This window comes from Euphorbia lathyris, chromosome 2 (assembly GCF_963576675.1).
Source record: "Euphorbia lathyris chromosome 2, ddEupLath1.1, whole genome shotgun sequence".
NCBI lineage: Eukaryota > Viridiplantae > Streptophyta > Magnoliopsida > Malpighiales > Euphorbiaceae > Euphorbia > Euphorbia lathyris.
Genome location: NC_088911.1, coordinates 31,800,193 through 31,827,386, shown reverse-complemented (window position 1 = coordinate 31,827,386; position 27,194 = coordinate 31,800,193). Strand labels below are relative to the sequence as shown.

At 30.5% G+C, this 27,194-nt stretch overlaps 1 pseudogene; it reads right to left on the bottom strand.

Annotated features, from left to right (window-relative positions):
- On the bottom strand, nucleotides 1-27,194 carry LOC136216805 (factor of DNA methylation 4-like; annotated as a pseudogene).

Here is a 27,194-nt window from a genome sequence, read left to right as displayed (position 1 = left end):
TTAAGGTTTAACGACTTCAGTGACAATATCCATCCAAACGGTGAGGGTTTCAGCACCAAGCTCCGTCACAGCATCCTTAGGACCAGTTAGAATTATTTTATTCATAAGGACTCTAGCTGTGTCATTGTAACTACGTATGCGTAAGCAAAGATCAACAAGAAAGAGGAAGAGGGGGAAAGGCCACAAGGGTAATAGCGTCTCACACCACTAGCGTGCTAGGAGGGAGGTGAAGCAAACAACCACTAAGGCATGTGTTACTAAAAATATTTTGATCTTTGGACATTAAAAACATCGAAACAATTGGAATTTTTTTTAAGAATGGAAGGAAAACAGATTTTTGCACATCCATATCTCATAAAGGTACTGCATATTGGACTAGGTTGCACAAAAATTATTTTTGCATTAATTCAAAACCTATGCCATAAATAAAGGCCTATCGAGCGTCTTACAAAGTTCCACAGCCTTTAATGACCAAATTAGTAAGTTGTGAATATTTTTTTTTTAAAATACGTTATTAACTTCATCTATATTTGAAATTATTAAAAAAACAAAATTTTACAGTTTGAATTAAGGTTTTTACAATTTTCCTACAGTCATATTACATATCCCAAACTGCTTTGAAATAGTAAAAAATACAAATTAATGAAATGAATAATAACGTTTTAACTGAATTAGATGAGACATTTACCATGGGTTAAGCACAAAATATTCAGATGAGACATTTTTTAGCACCTCAAGCAACTGAAGATCAATCCTATGCGGAAAAATATAAAGGTTATTATAAAATTCTCCATTCTCTATTTTATTGATGTTGAATTTTAAATAAAAAACAAAAAACAATTTTACCCTCAAATTATCCAAATTAATTCAACTATTAAATAAGGACTTGAATTTTTAAAAGGAAAAAAAATTGTGGATTAGGATGGAGATTTTATTGGGAGGAACATGTCCTTTTAATACCCTATTAAAACATTGACACATATTCCTCACAGTAGTATTTAGAATAGACAAAAAGCATCATCCTACCTTATCTTTTATTTTTTTAGTTCATTAAGTCATTAATTTTTTTATTTAGATACATTAAATCTCTGGTTTTTTTTATCACATTAAGCCCATGGTAACCAAAAAAAAAAAATCAGTCATAAAATTCGATTAACTGAGTATTATTTATTTTACATGTCTTCAAATTTTGTATTTTTCAGAATTTGAAAATAATTTTTGATATTTGTAATATATTTATAGAAAAATTGTAAAATTCTTAATTCGAACTGTAAAAAAACATAAATAATGAAATGAATAATAACGTTTTAACTGAATTAGATGTTCACAACTAATTAATTTTACAAACAGAGACTTAATGAGACAAAAAATAAATGATAATAGATTTAATGTGTCCAAATAAAAAATTAAAGGATTAATGAACCAAAACATAAAAGATGAAAGGTCTAAAGATGCTCTTTATATTCCAATGAGTCTTTTATTCCTAATAAAATCCCATTAGAATATGCTATATAGAACACAAGTGATTGGCTCATTTTTTCAATAAAAGTCATATATGTCTAAAATAGTATTTAGGGGCTCGTTAGGCATTGCTGAGTGAAAAGTGTTGTTGGGAAAAACGATACTAAAAAAAAGTAGATATAATACACAATACAACTTCTAAAAGTCAAAAAATAAAAAAATAAAAAATATACGTATGAGGTTATATTGAAAGTAAGGGTTATTTTTGTCCAAAAAATTTAATATTAGTTTTCCCAATAAATTGTGACATCTACTTTCTCCAAAAGCTAGAAATTATTGTTTTTCGTGAAAGCAACTTTCCCAGCTTTTAAGGAAAGAAATTCTGTACTTACCAAACACTACTTTTAAGTTGTAATTGTAAAGCTGAGAAAACTATTTTAGATTCTCGGAAAGCAATGCCAAATATGTCTTTAGTTGTTAGTTTTATATGTCACGTCGATATTCAATTGAATTTATATGTATATAAATTAACCAAAAAAATTATTGAAATCAAATATAAAATTTACTAATTTTATTTAAAAAATGATTTTTAATAACTTTGTATTTGTTAACATAATCGCCAAAATTAAAGATCACTAGATTGATAAATTAGAAATCTTTGATTTCAATTTATAGTAACAAATTGGAAATCATTCTTTTCTATCTTGAAATGAATAATAAATGAATAGAACCCAATAAAATCTAATATTGCTTCATTAAGTTTTCATGAAGCTAAATATGTTGTACTTAATACCTTAATTTTTTTCTACTTTTCTTCGATTTCCACTCCTCGAGCAAATATGTTATTCCCTCCTTCAGCGTTGCCTTTTTGTTCTCTTTTGAATTCCAAATTTCTTTTATGATATATCTTCCACTAGGGTTGTACTCGTTAATTTCTTTCAAACTTTTCAGCACGGCATCATACACTTCATCGCCAAATTCATTCTTCAGTTCTTTTAATTTTTCATCATCATCATCAAGTATCTCCTGCATAGATAAAATTAATTCCATAGATAAAATTAATTCCAAAAGTTTGAAGGAATCAGTATTAATCAAAAGAGAATAAGTGCAAGTCACGAGGAAGAAGAATACAAGACATTCTTCAAGTGAAGGTCACAAACATGATGCTAAGGAGAATTAGAAGTAAGTGTGTGGTACCTGATCAATTTGGTGTTTGAAGTTGACTAGTAGATAGAGGTGTTCGATAGTCGGTTCGATTTAAAAATCGAACCGAACCAAAATAACCGAAAACCGAATAATTAATAAAATAGAAGCCAAACCTAACTGAATAAAAATAACAAAACGATTGAATAATTTGGTTCGGTTTGGTTCATCGGTTTCACCATATTCTTTTACTAAACTAAAATAAATTATAGATAAAAAAATTAATTAATTTAATTTCAATAAGAAGCCTAAAATAATTATATAAATCATGTTATTTTGATTTCAAAATTCATAGTGACTAGAATACGTTAGATTTGAATAGAACATTGAAAACATAATTATAAAAATATAGGTAGTGGGCTATTGTTACTTTTTTTCTTTGACAAAATAAGTATTTTTTTTTTTAGAATTACCATTTAGAAATTAATATTACACTTGCAGAGAATATTAGAATAATATGTTATAAATCATGTTACTTATATTTATGTGAAAACTTAAAAATTGAAAAGTTTTTTTACACAATAAAATTGGCTAATTGAAAAATTAAAAACTTAGAAAACTATTAGTCATCATGTTATAATTGTAAATCTATTTAGAGTTTATTTTAATTAGTTTGGTTAATTCGATAATTTTGTTATAAAAACCGAACCAGTCGAAATTAACGAAATATTATATATATTATAACCGAAACCAAATTAAATATACTGAATAAACGAACCGAAAAACCAAATTTCATCGGTTTGATCGGTTATTTCGGTCCAATTTGGTTTTTGAACACCCCCTACTAGTAGAATCAATTTAATCTAAAATTTTAAGTATCAATTGATCTTTTAACTTAACATTAGAGTCACAGTCAAAAGTAACATATGCTAATATATGATTAGTAGTTATTTAATATATGTCACTTACTCATGCTGACACTGACACGTGTTACTTTTAGACTAATTTAATTTCAAATGTCAAGTTAAAGGACTAAATTGATGTTCGAATTTGATTTTAGACTAATTTAATTTCAAATGTCAAATTAAAAGACTAAATTGATGTCCGAATTTGATTTTAGACTAATTTAATTTCAAATATCAAATTAAAAGACTAAATTGATGTCTGAATTTGATTTTAGATTAAATTAATCTTAATAGCCAATTTAAAAACCAAATTGATCTTTATATTGCATAAATAAAATTAAAATTGAGACTATGTTTACTTTGTTTTTAATAAAGTAAATATTACTTTGTTTGTTTTCACCATTAGATGATGGAGTGTAAAATTAGTCTAATGGTAAAAACAAACAAAAATAATACGAGAGAGAAATCGGCAATAAAAGTATATTTTCATACAAATACAAATGGAACATAATAGATATAATATCAATAAAACAATAAATTTAGTGCATCAAAATTCAAAATATGGAATAATTAAGTGGGATGAGGTCAAAATCTTCAGTCAAGTAGGGTGATATTTTTAATTTTAGTACAATTTTTAAGATTTAATTATTATATATAAATATATATATATATGTAATTTGTGTAATAGAACTGCTACATCTCTCATTTGTATCACATTATCCAATCATTATATATATAAATGCAAAAAAAAAATTATTGTTTTGTTTGATTTTTTTTAAATAATGTCAAGTTTTATTAACTTAAATCAAATGAATATTGCTAAAAAAAATTATGGTAGATATGTCCACTCATTCCGAACAGATACAAATAATTGACTGCTTTTATTAGAGTATGGGCAGCCAAATTCGCTAAACGTTTAATAAAGGAGATAGAGCACAACTCTAAATCTCGTAACAAATGAATATAATAAAAAATAATGTTAACTAAATACGAATGATCTTCTAAACCTATTTGAACTTGAGAACCTTAGTTACAAACTTTAGCTAAGATAGCAACAAAATCAACTAAAGTATAAGTATAAACCTTCCTTTAAGTTCAAAAACCTTATGAATGTGAAATTCTACAAAGTCAACCAAGATAACAACAAGTCTACATGTAAAGAATATGAGAATTTAATTACCTCACAATGTCCATCCTTTTCAATAACCTTAAATGGGTGCCAGTTAGGGTCTCGCAGATACTCATCCCACAATGAACACAGCTCTGCTGCTTTTATTTCAGCAACTTCAGGAGAAAATTTTCTCTTTGCTGCAGCAAGGAATGGTCTATTATCAAGCTCGCCTATTTTCTTCACACCAATAGCAGCACGGGTATTTCCACAACTATTTTCACTCAAATACTATGGAGGAAAAATATTAGACTCAGCAAAATAGCAGAGAGAGTACATATAATAGAAGATGGTAATTTCCACTTTCAGTTCCTTTTTAAACATAAGCGCGATCCATTTACTCTTTAAATTTAACATGTGCTTTAACTTGTACAAATCGAATAAACAAGGTTGTAAAAAACGTTAGAGACTAGTCGGGCGGACATGACCCTCGAAGATTAATCGGAGATTAATCAAATTTGTATTTTTGTATTGTTTATTTGTTAATCAACAAATTGTTATATAAATTTAATTAAAATATATATTATACTATCTAAAAATAATAATATAAAATTATTAATATAGAAAAACAAATATATTTGTATAAATATATATATATATATATATATATATATATATATATATTTTAAAATTAGAAAACATTAACATTTCAAAAATAATATCTTTAAAATAACTTAAAAGTGAATTATAATAAAAAAATCATAATAAAAGAATTTTTTTTTTTTTGTTTATGGTTGCCTAGGCAGCGTTGAGTCGGCCTAGGCAGAGTCAAGCGGCTAAAAATCGTTTAAGGACCATATAAACGTCTAAAATAACTAATTGAAGAAAGTCGAAACCGAAATTGTCGACTTTAAGTGTCTAGGTGGTCTAGACGGTCTTGGTTTTGAAGACTGCCCATAAGTAAGGGTTAATAAAACATCCTTAAACATATGATAAAAGATAGTTCTAGCACTTACACTTATTAATTCTTTACGCGCATCTTGCAACTGGTCATTATTCCTCCGTTCCTTCACCATAAGAGTTTGATTAAGAGAATCTAGGTAATCCCGTTGTTCTTCTTTTTCCTTTAAATTATTCTCCATTTTATTCATCTCTTCTTCTTGTTCTTGCATGTGCTTCCTTACTTCTAATTCCCCTTTCATTCGTTCAATCTCCAATTCCAATTTTTGTCTGGCATCAAAATCCTTCTGCAGTTCAAGATTTTTCTGGCGGAGTTGCTCTTTTTCTCTCTACCAATATCAGTTGGATAGGAAAAGAATTAGAAACGTTGTTTTAACAGTGAATATTTTGCATTTCTTTTCATCCTCTTGTTCAAAGAAATGAATGAAAAAAAATCACCTCTTGTCGTTCTGCCAACATCCACAGTTCCTCACTTGCCTCTTTCTGCGCCGCAATTGCCTTCTTATTCTAAAAGAATGAAGAGGTGATCTTAGCACATTTTACTATTGAAATTAGAACAGATTATTTCCATTAGAACAACCACTGCAAAACGCTATTCTTGTGTTACAGCCCACAAACTATATATTTTAGCAAACTCCAATGATAAAACTGAAATTGGGGGCATATACAAGATATTAAAAAATTTAACTTATTTAACACATTTGACTATTTGTCAAATACTTTAACCATATTCGACGAGAATCAACAGTTCGCAAAACATATGAAGGAACCAAAACAGATGCATCATACGAAAAAAAAGTCATGTCAAAGAATATTTTACCTCTTCCTTTTGATAATGAAGATTTCTCATCACATTGTCGTTTTGAATTTCTTTATCTTCCACTTGTCTTTCACGCCTCTCCAAATCTTTTCTTTCAGCTTCCAGTTTTTGTATTCTCTCCTCGTGATTTAAATAAATCGTTGCACGCTGAAAATGTGCATCCAGTTGCATCCGTCCAATTTCTACATTCAACATAAGCAAATAACAATCATAATTAGCTGCAGAATGTATTACTTAAATCATGTATGACTCAAATTAATTCCATCTAAATTTAACACTTGTCCCTTACAAGATTTGGGGAGAAAAGAACAAGAAGAAATTGAGAGGGAAAGACAGGAACTTTTATAGCCTATTAAATTAAAAAAAAAAAGAAAAAAAAAGGATCTTGCCTTCATCATGCTTTCTGAACATTGAATCAATTTCTTCTATTAGATTGTTCAAAGATGCATCGGCTTCCTCATCTTTTACTTTCATTTTTGCAAGACTCTCAGTCTTCATTTGCAAGTTATTGCTTAAATTGATCATAAGATTTGAATCCTTTTATCTGTCCTCAGCTTCTTTACCATCGGCAGTTTTTAAATTACCATTTTTTCTCAGATAACCACCAAGAATAGTTTGTGAATTGTAGTCATCATCACTTGCAATCCATCCATATAATCTCTCCCCACGATTGTTTGAGAGGGGGTTAAAGTAGTCCTCCTTTCCAGAATGATTGACTTTAAATTCTTTATCAAACATTATTGCACTGCTGAAGCCATCCCATTCTGTCTTAAACTCAACTATAGCGAATCCTGAATGACCTGCGTGGCTCCACACGGGACGAACCCTAACTGGATCAAATCCCTTTGCTGTCAATTCATCCTTAAGCTTTGAACCACTCTCCCCAACCCAACGTCCACCTTGAAATTGTGTTTGAACATTGGCAATTATTCCCATCCAAGGCCAAACAAACAATCTTTTTGATTCATTCCCAATTGAAGAACTCGGAATGTCGGGATGCAAGGGCTGGCTTTGACTATTATCATCACTCTCCTTTTCCTTTCCTTTTCCTGAAGAACGAGACATTTTTTTTACCTGAAATACAAACATCAAAATCGAAAGACAACGTTAAGGTGCTTGGAAGGAGAAAGGAAAGGGATGGTACAATGAGCACAAACATGAAGCATAAAGAGTAATTTTGAAAACCATAGTCGTTTTGATAATCACGAACAATCCACCCAAACAAACTAACATGTGAAGTTCTCTACAATAACCAAAAAAAAATGCTAGGTTCGAACTTAGGAGTCTCAGGTTTGCATGTTATGAAGATTTATGCAGTTGATACTACCTCAGCTCAACCAAAACAATGAAAATGAGTCATCCAAAAAGAACAATCCAAGCTAGCAAAGCAGATTATCCAAAATCACTGAGCACAAGTCAATGAACAAAAAAATTTGATCAATCTCAGCCGTGCTCATTTAGAGTTTCAACTATATGCAGAATACATAATAATGAATCTGACACTTGGATGATTCGTAGGAATTCAGATGGAAAACGGCAAATTGTAGCATCTTTCCGCTGATAGGAATGGAAGTTGCTTTTTGACAGCCATAAAATTTCCACTTTCCATCAAAATGTCAAATATCAAGGCCCATTATTAGATGTCTTCATCCACGAGATCTCAGATATTGGCACTAGATGCATTATTTCACTCTTGTACCCCAAGACTAGTTAGCTTTGCAATGTGATGTTCTATCTCACCTATGTATAATATTATTTATTAATTTTATGATTGGTAATTTGAAATATTATATTATTTTTATATATTAATTCAAATATAAAATGTAATATTGTCTATTTTCTTTTTTTTTTTTTTTTTTTGGTAGAAAAGGAAAAGAAAAACGAATAACAACAAACTACCCAGGAATTAGCCTAGGGAAGCTAACCCCAATCCTATCTTCTAAGAGAAGATGAGAGATGAAACTAGGGGAAACAGGAAGGGTAGTAACGCCTAACGCCCTTCATGGCCCGCCGCCGCCAAGCGATCAGCAACACGATTCTGCTCTCTAAAAATGTGTCTGAACTCTACGAACTCAAAGGAGGAGCAAAGCCTTATAATAGCTTTGATGAGGTTGCAACTGTTAAGACCCATAGAATGATTCTCAGAAATCATTTTGATTGCTTCCAAATTATCAGACTCCACAGAGAGCCTCTTAACACCCAGCCTTTTAGCAAGATTGATTCCAGTAAGAATAGCCCAGAGCTCCGCAGAAAAGGAAGAACCCAACCCTAAATTCTGGGAGAACCCAGAAAGCCAGACGCCCCCTACATCTCTAAGCACACCTCCAGCCGCAATCTTACCGTTACTGAGGCAGGAACCATCAGTATTCAGCTTCACAACCCCCTCTCTTGGCCTGCAACCATAAAATATATAATTAAATATATAACAATATAATATTTTAATTTGAATAATAATAAATCTATTATTTTTTATATAATATATTTTATTTTATACGATATTCGTAATTTATATACCATTAAAATAAACAAATATATATTATCTATAATATATTAAAAAATGTTTTAGAAAAAGTATAAATACAATGAAAATTTTACCTATCTACCATAAATTAGTTAGTGTTTTATGATGTTCGACAAATCAATATATTAAAAAAAACCAATAATTTAGTATTTTACTATTTTTTACTAAACTAATTAATGTTGAATTGAGTGGTAAAAGACCTCAAATCACTTAAACTAGAGATTTCGAGTTCAAATCTTAATGTACGTAAAAAAAAATTAATTGGAAGGGGATCCATCTAAAGGTGTATGATAAAGGTAAAGGCTATGCTTACTTTGTGTGTTTTTACCATTGGATTAATTTTCTAATCCATCATCCAATGGTGAAAACACACCAAGTAATGGTACTTTGTCAAAAACAAAGTAATTTTCTAAACGTTTAAGTCTGTATTGATGTTATTTTTTAGGTCGAATCTAAATTTATACTTTCCTAAAAACCATATGCATATTTTAGTATCTTATTCATTGTATTTAGAATACAAGATTTGCATTTCAAAATTCATTGAACTTAGAACTTTTTGCTTTTTTTTTTTGGAACCAACTTTGAACTTTTTGTTAAGATGTCGTATTAAGAAAAATCAATTATATAAAAAATCATTATACTCGCCTAAAAACCATAGTTCTATTTTAGTATCTTATCCATTATATTTAGAATACAAGATTTGCATTTCAAGATTCATTGGTCTTAGAATTTTTTTTTTTGCTGAGATGTCATATTAAGAAAAAATGAATTATATAAAAAAGTCCTAATACATAAATAACCCCATGAACTTGTCCAAATGTTGCAACTTCCCCCTCCAACTTTCAATTGTAACAACTTACCCCTCAAACTTGTCCAATTGTAACAACTTACCCCTTAAACTTGTCCAATTGTAAAACACAACCCCAAATTGCTGACATGGACAACAATTGAAGAAACACGTAAAATACAAAATCTGCAACGTTTGTGGAGTATGATAATCAGATCTTTGGCGTGATACGAATCCGGGGAAATTTTTTTACGGTTGCTTCAAATACGGGGTAAAAAAATTCCCAATTTGGGGTTATATTTTACAATTGGACAAGTTTAAGGGGTAAGTTGTTACAATTGAAAGTTGAGGGGGGCAGTTGCAACATTTGGACAAGTTCAGGGGGTTATTTGTGTATTAAGCCTATAAAAAATAATTATATTTTCCCTAAAGACCATAAACCTATTTTAGTATTTTATCCATTATATTTAGAATAAAAGATTTGCATTTCAAGATTCACTCATCTTAGAGACTTTTTACCGAGATGTTGTATTAGGAAAAAATTAATTATATAAAAAATAATAATATTTCCTTAAAAATCATAGGCGTATTTTAGTATTTTATCCATTATATTTAGAGTACAAGATTTGTATTTCAAAATTCACTGATCTTAGAACTTTTTGCTGAGATGTCATATTAAAAAAAATCAATTATATAAAAAATAAGTAATTATTAATTTTCATTATTTCTACATTTATATAGTAATTATAAATTTGCCATTTAAACTGAAACGGTTTTATGAGAAAATCAAAAACTATGAACTCTATATTGATTTTCTCTATCCCTTCACTTTCTTTATGGCTTTGATTATCTCCCACAAATCTAAAAGGTAAGAGTTCTATATATTTTTCCACATTTTAAATTCTTTCTCTTCTTGGCTTACGGTTCTTGTTTGGCAAATAGTTGTTAGTTAATTATCTTTTTAGTTAGCTGATTTGACTAGCTGATTGTGTATCTTGTTTGGTAAAACTCAGCTGATTGTGTAACTTGTTTGGTAAAACTCGGCTGATTGTGTAACTTGTTTGGTAAAACTCGACTGATTGATAATAGTTGTTTGTATAAAATGACCAACAAAGACATGGTAAAATCTTATAAAGCGGTTTTTATTGATAAACTACTTAATAGCATTTTGTTCAAAAATTTGGAGAATTCAAACTTTGATATCTCCAACTGAAGAAATCTGATAAAAATAGAAGAACTAAAATGTGTTAAAAATTATAAGAAATCTTTATGTTTCTGAAAGTAATTATTCGATTTTTTTCTTATATAGTAGTTATTTTGTACTCAATTGTGATGTTGCTTTGTTTTTGTAAAACAATAGTTGTTATAGTTCCATTTTTAGAGATAAAATTTTATTTCTACCGTTACTCAGGTTCCACACCTCTCGCTACCCTATCGATGTCTTCTTTTTATTTTATTTTGTTTGTAAAAATGATTTTGTCATTTGGAAGTATAATTTGTTTTATCTAATTTATCTATTTCCCTTTACCAAGATCCATTAATCGTTATTTCATATAAAAGGGATTGAACGTGTGTACCTTTCTTTGAAGAACAATCTACGGTTGCAAACGAAATACCCACGTAGAAATCAACTGTTTTATCACGAGCACAACTAAACAAAAGAAACGGTTAGCAGTCAACCAATGTAACAATCAAGTGTAGATTGTCTCTAATGGTATCCACACAAACTAAAAAGAGAATGAACTAGAGAGGTAATTGTTCGAGTGAGACTCAAGGAGAATTTCTAGCCCTTCAGAATATTGGTTTACAAAAACATGTAGTATAAGGAGTATTTATATTTATTTTTTTGCAAGTTGTTAACTCCTTACAATTAATATAGTTTAATTATCATCAATACTCCATTAATTTGTCATTTAACTCTGCATCAATCCTGCATTTAATTTGTCATCAACTCTTCTCTTAGAAAGAATAGCGTTTTTCAAAATTTCTATTAAGTTTCATTATTCCTCTTAAATTAAACGTTTTTTGGTACTAAGTGGTTATAATTAACTAAAATTAATTTATGGACTTAATACTTAATTAAGAAAAATAAAATTTTTAACTAATGGAAAAAAAACATTTTCACTCTCTTCTTTATAAGCCCAGTGGCGAATCCAGGATTTGAGGAGGAGGGGGGAGGCAAAACTCTATGTAATTTTTTTTTGACAAAATAGCATTAATTGAAAAAATATACTTTAGTTCCTACCAAAAAAAAAATATATATATACTTTAGTACATAATTGCTATTCGATACAAAATGTCTTAAAATAAAAAAACTTCTAATGCTAAGTAGATCGACGATTATGAGGTGGCAATTGACATCTACAATCTGTCATAGCTTGAAAACAATCTGCTGCCTCTACCTATACTGCTTCTTTTTAAGGTTAACGCGCAAAAATACCCCTAACATTTTGGGTTAGGAGCAATTTTACTCCTAACATCTAAAATGGTGCAATCTTACCCCTAATATTTGTAGCCAAGAGTAATTTTACCCCTAACGTTGATAAATTGGATCAATTTCAGACACTATTATAAAATCAGTCATTTTTTCCTTATTTTGCACAATTGCATATCAATTTGTTCTAAAAAAATGATATAATGTTTTTTATAATTTAATAATAAAATTGGAGATTAATATTTATAAATTCGGTGAATTTGTTTAATTTTTTTTTGTCTAATTCGTACAAAAGACAGTATATTTTCAATATTTTTTTCTTATTTTTTTCACATCCCAACATATGTTTGTGAATTGTTACTGATAAAATAACGCATGTGTGAAGTGTAGATGACAAGATTCATGACCGAGAGGACAGTTTGATGAATTATTTCTCAAATCGACCCAATTTATCAACGTTAGGGGTAAAATTGCTCTTGCCTTCCAACATTAGAGATAAAATTGCACCATTTTAGACGTGGATTAAACTTTTATTTGGGGTAATTTTTTAAAAAAATTACCTCATTGGACTTGGTTGGAAAAATTTTCCCTAGAAGGGGCTGTTTCCCAACCAGGGTTACTTTTTTTATATCTTTTTGAATTTTTTTTTACCTATTACGGCGTCGCCGTAATGGGCTAGTAGATATGAAAATGGATTCCTGTCCACAAGTGGCTCACGCCACTACCCCAACAAATATTAAAAAAAAATCATTATTATTTATAAAAATAAAAATAAAATTTATAAAACAATTATAAAAGAAAGAAATTAATTTATCATTTTCTAAAAATAAAATTATATATTACAATTATATTATTGAATTTTTATTTTATAAAATTTTGATTAAAATTTAAATATAATTTGAAAACGTTAAGATTAAATTTGTACTATTTCATACGTTAGGACCAGGGCCGTTCCTGACCTTTTAGAGGCCCGGGGCGAGATGATAATTTGGGCCCCCATATATTCATTCTACTTTTTTTTTTAAGTTGTAGGCCAGATGATTTTTATTATTATTATAAAGGATAAGGTACAAATTTAGTCATATGGTTATTAGGAGAGAGCAATCAGCGTTTATGCATAAAATAGTGCAATTTTAAACCTAACGTTTATCAATTGGTATAGTTTTGAGCTTAATTGACAGAAATGAGGTTTTTTATATGTAATTTTTTGTTCTATCCTCGCTCCAACCTCCACTGTTTTGGTCACTCAATATGGTTGAAGTTGCACATTTCATGTAAATGAAAAGAACTCATTTTTAATCAACTAGGTTTGAAATTGCACCAACTCGTAAAGGTTATTTAAAATTGCAATATTTTCTACATAAAAGCTAAATTGGTAGTGCAGTAGTAGCGACTATATACTAAGTAGAATTATTTATGTACTAAAATAATAAGCATTTATGTCATGTAAAATTGAAAAAGTAAATAAATATAGGCAAACAATATAATTAAACTCCGAACTTCGGCTGTTTTAAGGATTAAACTCCTGATCGATTATTTTTTCACATTGAACCCTTTATCATTGATTTTGTTATGAATTTAGAAAAGATTAAATGGTTATTTCTCTTATTGAATACATAAATAAATTGATAATTTTGATTTAACAAAACAAAAAAAAATGATAGTGATAAAATGGGGGTGGAAAGGAAAAAATATTTGACAATAATAAAAATGAGAAAGAGAAGATTTGAACCTCCAACCACAAGGCTTAATTAGAATCATAAGCCCCTTACTTATACCAACTAAACCAATTCATTTTTATGTTACTTATACATCTCGGCTTTATATATGTACAATCTAAAATATTTTTTTGGGCCCCTTAATGTTATGGGCCCTGGGCGGGCGCCCCGCGTTTCATGGCCCAGGGCCGGCCCTGGTTAGGACTACACTTGAAACGTTGCGATTAAATATTTAGTGCATTACTAACAAAAAAAAATTTAGTATATTAATAACAGAGTAAAATATTTTAGATATTTTCAAAGAAATTGTGATTAATTTATATGTAACAAGCTTAGTTTTTTGAAACTGTCTAAAATATAGTTTTTTGAAACTGTCTAAAATATAGTTACGAAAAAAATGTATGAAACTGATTCAAGTTTCGACAAACTGTTTTAGAAGGTCTGACGTGGCTAAATAACAGTCAAACAAATTTTTTCCAAATTTTCGGTAGCATATGATTAAAATTGATCTTCCTTGGAAACGGTAATGTTAAATTTGCACAATTTCATACGTTATGATTAAATTTGTACCTCACTTGAAATGTATACGTTAAAAATTTATCACATTACTAACAAAAAAAAACATTTAGCGTATTAATAACACAATAAAATATCTAGTGCATTAATAACACTATTATAATATATATTTTATTTTTATAAAAAGATAAATTAATTTCTTTTTTATAATTAATTTATAAATTTTATTTTTATTTTTATAAAATAATAATAATTTTTTCTTAATACTGCCCCACTTGTAGACAAGAATCCATTTTCTTGTCCACTAGCCCATTACGGCGCCAGTAAAAAAATTCAAAAAAATATGAAAAAGTAACTCTGGTTGGGGAAACAGCCCTTTCTGGGGAAAAATTTTCCAACCAGGTTCAATGAGGTAATTTTTTATAAAAATTACCCCAAATAAGAGTTTAATCCTTTAGACGTTAAGGGATAAAATTTCTCCTGACCCAAAACGTTAAGGATATTTTTACACCTTAACCCTTCTTTTTATATCAAAAACCCACAAGGCAAAACGGCGTCGTTTTGAGAGGAACCAAAGTTTTGGACTAAATTTTGTTTTATTGGGGATGATGGGGGCACAAATGGCCCATTTGACCTCCTACATCCGCCTCTGTATATGCCTATATCTTGACTTCCATCATAATCTCTGATTTATAATCAACCTCCAAAACAATTAATTGTATCTCAACATTTTCTCTTTCTTAATCACATATCTATTAGCTTCAAAATTCATCATTTTATCGTTTTCTCAATTTCTTATACTCCTAAGAACACAAACTCATCAGACCATTTTAAAGTCTAATATCCTTATTTCATATATAATAAACTCTCAAATATCAATTTCCATTCATACTTAATGTCATGAATTTAACCTATAATACAAATTATCAAATACTTCCTTCATTTGTAGACACCTAAGTATACTATTTGATACTAAGTATACTACAAGCCATCAAATGTAATTTTTACAACTTACTTAACTAGTTACTCCAATTCTCGAAATTTTCCAAATTGTTTCTTAGCTATCACCAAATATCCATATTCCTTAATTACTATCAACCTTAGGTCCGAAAAATTTAACCTAGGCTCTGATACCAAACTGTCACACCCGACCCTAAACAACCTCAATCGGCATCAGGCGTGAAATAGAAAGATCATAATCAACACTTAATAGTCTCCAAACTATGTCCATAATATTCAATTAACTCTCCAATCAATAAATAACTATAATATAACCTAATATTAGAGTGTAATAACTAAATTAAGGACACGGACGTGACAATATCTTATTTTATACTGTGTCATTAAAATAAATATATATATACGTATTATCTATAAGAATTTTTTTAAAAGATTATCCATAAGATATTTTAAAAACTATTTTCATGAAAAAAATTATAAACAAAATGACAAATTTACCTATCTACCACAAACTAGTTAGTGTTTCATCATGTTCGACACATTAATATATTAAAAAATTAATAATCTAGTATTTAACTATTTTTTACTAAACAAATTAATATTGAACTTAGTTGTAAAAGATCCTAAATCACTTAAACTAAAGATTTCAAGTTCGTGTCTTAGTATACATAAAAAAAAGTAATTGGAACTAGGACCGGTCCTGACAATTTATGGATTCTAGACGAAATAAGAGATAAAGTGCCCTTAAAAAAAGGGTTTTGCTATACGTCGCCCATATTTTACTTACCGTCGCCTCCTGTTTGACATTTTTGCCCTTTTCAATTTTCATTCAAAAAAGTGAAATTCTCTCAACCCCGAAGAACAAAACGAAGAAAAATCATGCCTCCAAAACAAGGAAAAATACTTGAACATCTAAGTTTCGTATTCACCAATAATCTGAAATTTAACGAATTGAACTTGAAACGAAATTTTTTTTCGTTGAATTTGCTCTAAACGGGTAGCCCATATGGTCCGATCCATGGACCGGTAGTATGAACTACCCTATTTTACCTAGGCAAAATGGGTAGGCTACCCTGTTTTGCATAGGTAAAATAGGGTAGCCTACCCGTTTTGCCTAGGTAAAATAGGGTAGGCTACCCGTTTTCCTTTAGGGAAAATGAGTTTATTTATTTATTTATTTTAATTATAATAAATATTAATTATAGATAAATTACGTATTAACGCGTGCAATACATAATTTACGTATTTTTTTATTTCCAATCAATAATTTATATATACGTTTTTTCTATCCAGTCAAAACATAATTTACCTATAATTAAATTTACGTTCTAAAAGGTAAATAAATATAATTTACCAAATAAAAATTAATTGGACACTTCAATACGTATTTTTTATTTCCAATCAATACATAATTTATCTATAATTAATATTTATTATAATTAAAAAAAAAAAATAAATAAACTTGTTTTCCCTAAAGGAAAACGGGTAGGCTACCCGTTTTTACCTAGGCAAAACGGGTAGCCTACCCGTTTTTACCTAGGCAAAACGGGTAGCCTACCCGTTTTGCCTAGGTAAAATAGGGTAGCCTATCGGTCCATGGACCGGACCGTATGGGCTACCCGTTTAGAGCAAATTCAACGAAAAAAAAAATTTCGTTTCAAGTTAAATTCGTTAAATTTTAGATTATTGGTAAATACGAAACTTAGATGTTCAAGTATTTTTCCTTGTTTTGGAGGCATGATTTTTCTTCGTTTTGTTCTTCGGGGTTGAGAGAATTTTACTTTTTTGAATGAAAAATGAAAAGGGCAAAAATGTCAAACAGGAGGCGACGATAAGTAAAATAGGGGCGACGTATAGCAACCCAGTAAAAAAATTGTACTTAAATGTTTAAAATAGAAAATTGAGCCAATTTTAAACCTAAAATATCATATTATTTAGTTCCTTTTATACTTGAATAGGCATCCTAACTATATTTATAACAAAAAGATGACTATATATAAGTAAAAAAAAAAAAACTAAATTTGGTCCCCTTTTGGCTTTGGCTTTGGGCCTTCGACAGCCACACTCCTGACCCATTCCTATGGTCAGTCCTGATTGGAAGAGAATCTACCTAAAGAGTGTCTAACGAACTTCGAACCGAGTAATTTGATAAATTTTAAAAAAATATTGTTTTACTAAAACAGAATGTATTAAATTTAATTAGTAATTATTTCATAAAGTTTAATTTTAGCGATTAGGTTAAAAAACATTAATGATAATTAATTAATAAATTAGAAACTCAATAATGTATTTTTTTTTATTAAAAGCGAGGAAGATGATATGTCACATCGGATCCTAAACCACCTCAATCGACATCGGGCGTGAAATAGAAATATCACAATCAACACTTAGTAGTCTCCCAATTATCCAAATATCATATATATCATACTTTTCAAGAATTATTCTTAGATATATTATAAAATAAATCCATATTTCTACTACATTCAAGTCTTAAAATATTACCCAATACAATCAAATCTCCAAATGAGAGGCAAATGTCCTAACTAAGGACAAAACCAATGACTTGACACTTCAACCTTGTCTATCAACCAGTAACATCTCCAATACATTGTTCTTTCTCGCCTAAAACATTAAAACATTTAAAAACGTGAGACAAAAATCTCAGTAAGCAATTATCAACTACATAAAGTACTTATACTCAAAATAACTATATATATATATATATATTAATTTTCAAAAATGCATCATATAAAATTCATATTCATACAAATAAACATTTTATGAATTAAACTACAATAAAATACTCAAAATAATACTTTTAACCGAATATGCAAATTTTTTTTTTTGACAAGGGAATATGCAATTTAAAATATCATAAGATTGTTATAAACATTATTTCTCAAATATCACACATTGTAAAATTGTATTTAAATACTTAATACCAAAACTTGTGTTCAAAATACTCGTAAATCAATAAATACTTCATAAATCGTATATTAATAACAGAGTAAAATATTTTAGATATTTTCAAAGCAATTGTGATTAATTTATATGTAACAAGCTTAGTTTTTTTGAAACTGTCTACAATATAGTTTTTTGAAACTGTCTAAAATATAGTTACGAAAAAAATATATGAAACTGATTCAAATTTTCGACAAACTGTTTTAGAATGTCTGACGTGGCTAAATAACAATCAAACAAATTTTTTCCAAATTTTCGGTAGCATATGATTAAAATTGATCTTCCTTGGAAGCGGTAATGTTAAATTTACACAATTTCATACGTTATGATTAAATTTGTACCTCACTTGAAACGTATACGTAAAATATTTATCACACTACTAACAAAAAAAACATTTAGCGCATTAATAACACAATAAAATATCTAGTACATTTTTTTTTTTTTTTTTTTTGGTAGAAAAGGAAAAGAAAAATGAATAACAACAAACTACCCAGGAATTAGCCTAGGGAAGCTAACCCCAATCCTATCTTCTAAGAGAAGATGAGAGATGAAACTAGGGGAAACAGGAAGGGTAGTAACGCCTAACGTCCCTTCATGGCCCGCCGTCGCCAAGCGATCAGCAACACGATTCTGCTCTCTAAAAATGTGTCTGAACTCTACGAACTCAAAGGAGGAGCAAAGCCTTATAATAGCTTTGATGAGGTTGCGACTGTTAAGACCCATAGAATGATTCTCAGAAATCATTTTGATTGCTTCCAAATTATCAGACTCCACAGAGAGCCTCTTAACACCCAGCCTTTTAGCAAGATTGATTCCAGTAAGAATAGCCCAGAGCTCCGCAGAAAAGGAAGAACCCAACCCTAAATTCTGGGAGAACCCAGAAAGCCAGACGCCCCCTACATCTCTAAGCACACCTCCAGCCGCAATCTTACCGTTACTGAGGCACATCTCTAATTTCTTTTTTTATAATTAATTTATAAATTTTATTTTTATTTTTATAAAATAATATTAATTTTTTTTTAATATTTGTTGGGGCAGTGGCGTGAAGCCACTGCCCCACTTGTGGACAGGAATCCATTTTCCTGTCCACTAGCCCATTACATCGCCATTGGCACCATAATGGGTAAAAAAAATTCAAAAAATATAAAAAAGGTATGCCTGGTTGGGAAACAGCCCCTTCTAGGGAAAAATTTCCCAACCAGGTCCAATGGGGTAATTTTTTATAAAAATTACCCCAAATAAGAGTTTAATCCTTTAGACGTTAGGGGGTAAAATTTCTCATGACCCAAGACGTTAGGGATATTTTTGCACCTTAACCCTTCTTTTTATATCAAAAACTCACACGGCAAGACGACATCGTTTTGTGAGGAACCAAAGTTTTGGACTAATTTTTATTATTATTATTGGGGGAGGGGGGGTGCCAAATGCCCCCTTTGACCTCCTATATCCGCCTCTGTATATGCCTATATCTTGACTTCCATCATAATCTCTGATTTATAATCAACCTCCAAAACAGTTAATTATATCTCCACATTTTCTCTTTCTTAATCATATATCTATTAGCTTCAAAATTCATCATTTTATCGTTTCCTCAATTTCTTATACTCCTAAGAATACAAACTCATCAGACCATTTTAAAGTCTAATATCCTTATTTCATATATAATAAAGTCTCAAATATCAATTTCCATTCATACTTAATGTCATGAATTTAACCTATAATACAAATTATCAAATACTTCCTTCATTTATAGACACCTAAGTATACTATTTGATACTAAGTATACTACAAGCCATCAAATGTAATAATATTAGAGTGTAATAACTAAATTAAGGACACGGACGTGACAATATCTTATTTTATACTGTGTCATTAAAATATATATATATATATATATATATATATATATATATATATATATATATATATATATATATATAGAGAGAGAGAGAGAGAGAGAGATGAGAGATCAGGTGTGACACATCTCTTATGGTGTGACAAGCCTTATTGTGTGACAATGACCAATTTTGTAATTAACTAAAAGGAGGTGGCAAATTTGTAAATAAAAGGAAAGAGAAAATTGTTTTATATTTTTTTTAAATGCATTTTCCCGACTTTTCCAACCTCGTTTTTCAAAAAATTTTATACCGTTGGACTCGTCTTAATTAAATGGTCATTTTAAGATCCATGAAGCTCAAGTAAAAAAAATTTCGGTGAACGGAATCCGGGTGGACGTTTTTCGGAAAGCAAAAAAGTGTCCAGAAAATTCTCAAAAAAATTCAGAACATGTAAAACATTATTCTAAGAAACTTTAATTCTTGGGTCGAAGCGAGATTTCTTACGGTTTAGTCCCAATAAAATTTTTTTCTTAATTTTATCTATTTTACAGGCTTCAACAATTTGTTGGGTAAAAATTGTAAGGAATCTCGCTTTGAGCCAAGAATTAAAGTTTCTTAAAATAATGTTTTACATGTTTTGGAATTTTTTGATAATTTTATGAACACGTTTTTTGTCCTACTTACGTTGTTCTAAATCAATGTATCATTTGTTCCAACATAATACTTATATTGTTCCAACAGAAAATTGTTTTATTTCTTTTCTTTAAAATACATTTTTCTGACATTTCTAACCTCTTTTTTCGAAAAATTTTATACTATTAGACTCGTCTAAATTAGACAGTCATTTTAAGATCCCTGAAGCTCAAGTAAAAAAATTTCCGATGAACGGAATCCGAGTAGGCGTTTTCTGGCAAGAAAAAAGTGCCCAGAAAATTATAAAAAAAATCCAAAAAAATGTAAAACATTATTCTAAGAAACTTTAATTCATGGGTCGAAGCGGGATTTCTTACGGTTTAGTCCTAATAAAACTTGTTCCTTAATTTTATCCATTTTACATGCTTCAACAATTTATTGGGTCAAAACTGTAAGGAATTTCGCTTTAAGGGCAAGAATTAAAGTTTCTTAAAATGATGTTTTACATGTTTTCGAATTTTTTGATAATTTTCTGGGCACGTTTTTTGTCCTACTTACATTGTTCCAAATCAGTGTACCATTTGTTCCAACATAATACTTGCATTGTTCCAACAGAAAAATATTTTATTTCTTTTCTTTAAAATACATTTTTCCGACATTTCTAACCTTGTTTTTCGAAAATTTTTATACTATTAGACTCGTCTAAATTAGACGGTCATTTTAAGATCCTTGAAGCTCAAGTAAAAAAAAATTCCGGTGAACGGAATCCGGGTGGGCATTTTCTGGCGAGAAACAAAGTACCCATAAAATTCTCAAAACATTCCAGAAAAAGTAAAACATTATTCTAAGAAACTTTAATTCTTGGGTCGAAGCGGGATTTCTTACAGTATAGTCCCAATAAATTGTTGAAGCATGTAAAATGGATAAAATTAAGGAAAACATTTTATTGGGAATAAACCGTAAGAAATCTTATTTCAACCCAAGAATTAAAGTTTCTTAGAATAATATTTTACATTTGTTGGAATTTTTTGAGAATTTTCTGGGCACTTTTTTTCTCACCGGAAAACGCCCACCCGGATTCCGTTCACCGGAAATTTTTTTACTTGTGCTTCATGGATCTTAAAATGACTGTCTAATTTAGACGAGTCTAATAGTATAAAAAATTTCGACAAACGATGTTAGAGATGTCGGAAAAATGTATTTTAAAGAAAAGAAATAAAACAATTTTCTCTATCCTCTCTTTCATTTTATTTACCAATTTGCCACCTTGCCCTTTTTAATTATCATCAAAACTACGTAGTTTTGTTATGTCATACAATAAGCTCCTTGTCACAACTTAAGCCCTTGTCACGCTGGATCTCACCCTATATATATATATATATATATATATATTATCTATAATATATTAAAAAATGTTTTAGAAAAAGTATAAACACAATGAAAATTTTACCTATCTACCATAAATTAGTTAGTGTTTTATGATGTTCGACAAATCAATATATTAAAAAAAACCAATACTTTAGTTACTATTTTTTACTAAACCAATTAATGTTGAATTGAGTGGTAAAAGAACTCAAATCACTTAAACTAGAGATTTCGAGTTCAAGTCCTAATATACGTAAAAAAAATTAATTGGAAGAAGATTCATCTAAAGGTGTATGATAAATCTTAAATCAAGCAATCATATAAATTATAAAAAATATTTTTTACTAAAATAGAATGTACTAAATTTATTTAGTAATTATTTCATAAATTTTAATTTTACTGATTAGGTTACAAAAAAAAAATAATATTATTAATAAGAATTTAACTTATGTTTCATTTAATCGATTATTAATTAATAAATTAGAAACTCAATAATGCATATATAAATATTAACATAAAATATATATTAAAAATATTTATCCAACTCGGGAACCGGTACCGAAAGGGAGTGTAATGACTTGTCAAGTCCTCGACTTAGTGGTAAAAGGTAGTTCATTTCAAAGTAAAGCTAGTTTTAGTGGAGTGGATGAGACATGCCACGGTCCATTGACCCCGGGGGGTGGATTCACTAGTTCTCTATTAATGTTGCCCCATAGACCAGACATTGACCTTAACACTAGCGAATAATTGTTGACTCAAGTCTCCTATCGGCCTTGTTAGGAAGATATACACTCTATGTTCCTATCATAAATTATCACCTCATGAGGAGGAGCTTGGGGTTCAGGAAGTGTACCAAGAAAGACATTGATATGTGGAGAAAAGAGGGGGATCATCGGGAAGTTCGGGATCAGTGGGCTCCAAACCATGGTGGACTTATGGGAGATCCCGAAACAATGTGCACCCTTTATAAGCTTATAGTACAATACTTGGGCAATGTTAGTGAACCTCAACAAGTTGTTGATGGTCGGAAGTGGTTCCATTGAGCTTAAGGTTGGCAATGGAGTTCTTGGGCGTGTGGAGCGGAAAACACGTGTAGGGAAGCGCATTATTTCTTATCCTATGCTAGAATTGGGGTCTAAATCTTTTCAAAAGGGGGAGAATGATGCGAGCATCTCCTCAAAGAATCCAAGCCAAGGGTGATGGGGTCTTACATCGTGTAACATCAGCCACACATCGTGTCAGATGGCCACACGGCATGTGGATGGATTGCTGAAGCTTCAGACACTTTTGTGCAAATTCACACGGCGTGTGACTTTCCTCACACGTCGTGTGACCTGTTTGGAAATACCATCGAAGACGGTCTTGTGACCGCACGAGTTGCTTGAGTTTTTCAGCTACACAGCGTGTCAGACATACCACTCGCCGTGTTGGATTGCTTCATTGCCAATGAGACAAATCTGTCATAATCTTGCTTCATTCCATTTACTATTTTGCCACTCTGTAATTAGTGTTTTTCCATCAAGGTTTATTTACTACTTTGCCATTTATCCTTTCTACCTCACTTTATCATTATTTAGTTAGTTATGAGTTGTAACCATAGTGAGAGCTTTCTTGTCTTTTATCTTTACTTTAAAGGAGGTATTTAAACCCTAAAATTTGTAAGAATATTATCTTTTCATCAATTAAATACAAATTCTCTTTGAAAGCAAAGTTTATTATACCTCTATTTAGGATTAACTCCTAATTTAACTAGTAAAGAAATTCTTTCATTGGTTTAAGATCAAAGTCAACCTTACCGTCTTTTATCATTATCATTCAACAATAGTGGTTGAAGGTCGTGAGATAGTCATAATCCCCATCAAAATTGATATCATCAGGCAGCAAGTAGTGATTCAAGTTGTGTGGCATAAATGTTGTGACATCATCATTTCCAAATTAAAAAATGTTGCTATTTTCAGAGCTTGCTGCAACTTTAACATTGTCTCCATATTCAAAACATTGTATCATGTTGGGCTCGGGTTCAAGGTTCGGACTCAAGCTCAGGTACAGGTGTGGGTGCGGGTGCGGGTGCGGGTGCTGTCTTAGAATGAACACGAAAGCAATCATTAAATCCTCGGATTAATCTCTTAGTAGGCACAATTAAAAAAAATATCCCCATAGGCCTGGTTGGGAAATATTCCCCTAGAATGGGCTATTCCCAACCATGGTAAAGAAAAAATAAATTTTTTTAATATAGTTTTACCCATTATGGCGCCATAATGGGTATGTTGACAGAAATCCCACAAAAGGATTCCTGTCAACACGACACTGCCCAAAATTTATATTATAAATTTTAAACTTTTTTTATATAATAATTTTCTTAAAATTAATATAATAAAATTTATTATATTATAAAAATAAAATTATAACTGTAACGTTAGGGTTAAATTTGTATAATTTCATACGTTAGAACTAAATCTGCACTTTATTTGAAACGTTACGGTTAAATATTTGGTGCATTACTAACATATGAATTGTGTAAATTTAATCATAACGTTTCAAGAGAAATGCAGATTCAGCCCTAACGTATGAAATTGTATAAATTTAACCATAACGTTTTAAGCGAAGTGCAGATTTAGTCCTAACATATGAAATTGTGCAAATTTAACCGTAACGTTTTCAAGTAAAATCAATTTTAACCACGCGCAACCGAAAATTTGAATAGACCTGTTTGACTGTTATTTATCTACATCGAACCTTCTAAACTAGTTTGTCGATAAATTGAAGCAGTCTAAAATATTTTACTGTGTTATATAGTTACAAAAAAAAATGAAACTGCTTCAATTTATCGACAAACTGATTTAGAAGGTCCGATGTAGCTAAATAACAGTCAAACTAGTCTTTTCAAATTTTCGGTAGCACGTGGTTAAAATTGATTTTGATTAGAAACATTAGGGTTAAATTTGCACAATTTCATATGTTATAGCTAAATCTGTAATTCGCTTAAAACGTTAGGGTTAAATTTATACAATTTTATACGTTAACGCTAAATCTGCACTTCCTCTGAGATGTTAGGATTAAATTTATACAATTTCATACGTTAGTAATACACTAAATATTTAACCGTAAAGTTTCAAATGAAATACACTAAATCCTCCATATTCAGAATGGTTGAGTTGACAACTGCATTTTAAGGATCTCAATTTGTTAATCAAACACCATATTTTGTTCAGTGCAAGTTACTTATATTAATTAGTACATCTCAGCTCATTATATATTATGATCTATGGGCAACATGGAAAGTTTTTTTATATAAGCGTTCGTAGGGCTGTGCATTATGCGGTTTGAAACCGCAAAACCGAACCGAACCGACACTATTCAGTTTTTCAGGTCGGTTTTATTATTACACGGTTCGGATTTGGTGTGTTATTTTGGTGAATATCGGTTTTCGGTTCGGTTCGGTTTCTAATAAAAACTGAAATAACCGAACCGCACCGATTAGTTGCTACTATGTGGTTTTATACATGTATGGTTGGAAAAAAAATTCTAATCCTTCCTAAATTTATACACACCGCCTATCTAATGATAACACAACCTCCTAATTTTTGAATTTATGATTCTAAAAAAAAAAACATTTAATATAACCATTAAACTCTAATTTAACATCTATTTACCTTAACTTTGAATTTAATATAACCATTAAATTCTAATCTAATACCTATTTACCTTAAAAAACATTTAATATAACCATTAAATTATGTTCTTACTTTTTTTTTTTTGGTAGGAAGGGAAAGGAAAACAAAACAAAACAAAAAACCTAACCCGGGATCAGTCTAGGAAGGCTGACTCCAACCCTATCCTCAAGAAGAGTAGGCAAAAGAAAAGAAGGAGGAACAGAAAGGGTAGAAACACCTAACATCCCCCCATGCCCAGCAGCAGCCAAGCGATCCGCCACGCGGTTTTGCTCCCTGTAAATATGGGAGAAACTAAGAACTTCAAAGGCAGGACGGAGCCTCAAAATAGCTTTGATAAGATTCCGGCTGCTCATGCAAAGGGCCTGGCAATCAGAGATCCTGTTGATAGCCACCAAATTATCAGATTCCACCAAAAGCCTGTTAATACCCATGCGAGTGGCCAGTTTAATTCCTGACAGAATACCCCAGAGCTCTGCAGAAAAGGACGAGCCCATCCCCAAGTTGTGAGTAAACCCAGCCAGCCAAGCGCCACTAGCATCCCGAAGAACTCCTCCAGCAGCAATTCTACCATCACTAAGGCAGGAGCCATCCGTATTTATGCCAGCTAACCATTTGTCCCGAAATAGTATCGTACAAAGCAAAAGTGGATGCCAAAACCCGAACATTAGAAATTGAGGCTTTGAAAAACAACAATATGTCATCTGCGTACAATAGGTGTGTGGGCATCATGTAGGTCCTTGAGTAATTTGCAGGTTGCAGCTTCCTATGATCCACCAACTAGGTTAACAATCTACTTAGAAAATCTTCAGCTAGCCTGAACAAAATTGGTGAAAGCGGCTCTCCCTACCGCACTCCTCGAGAGCACGAAAAATAACCTTGAACTCCCTTACCCGTCATAATAGAGATTCTAGCAGATGAAAGAATATTAAGAATCCATATTCAAAATTGAGGTGAAAAAACGAAAGCGTGAAGAACTGCTAAGAGAAAGTCCCATTTAGCGTATCAAATGCCTTTTTATGTCTATTTTCATACTCATAGTACCCCCAAAGCATTTCTTTTGCAAAAGATTAACTCCTTCTGATGCTAAAGCAATGCATTGATGAATACTCCACCCTGGAATAAACCCGAACTGATTAACTGAGACAATATTTCCAGCTATTCGAGCTAATCTATCAGCTAAAATCTTTGAGATAACCATGTATTGCTCAATCTGCACAGCGTCCTCCACCTTTGGAAACAGCGCCATCAGACTAGAATTTAAACCCGGACTAATCAGAGCCATAACCATGTTGAAACCATCTATGCCCACAATGTCCCAATATTTCTGAAAGAAATGTCCTGTGAAACCGTCCGGTCTTGACGTACTACTAGAGCTCATTCCCATAACCAT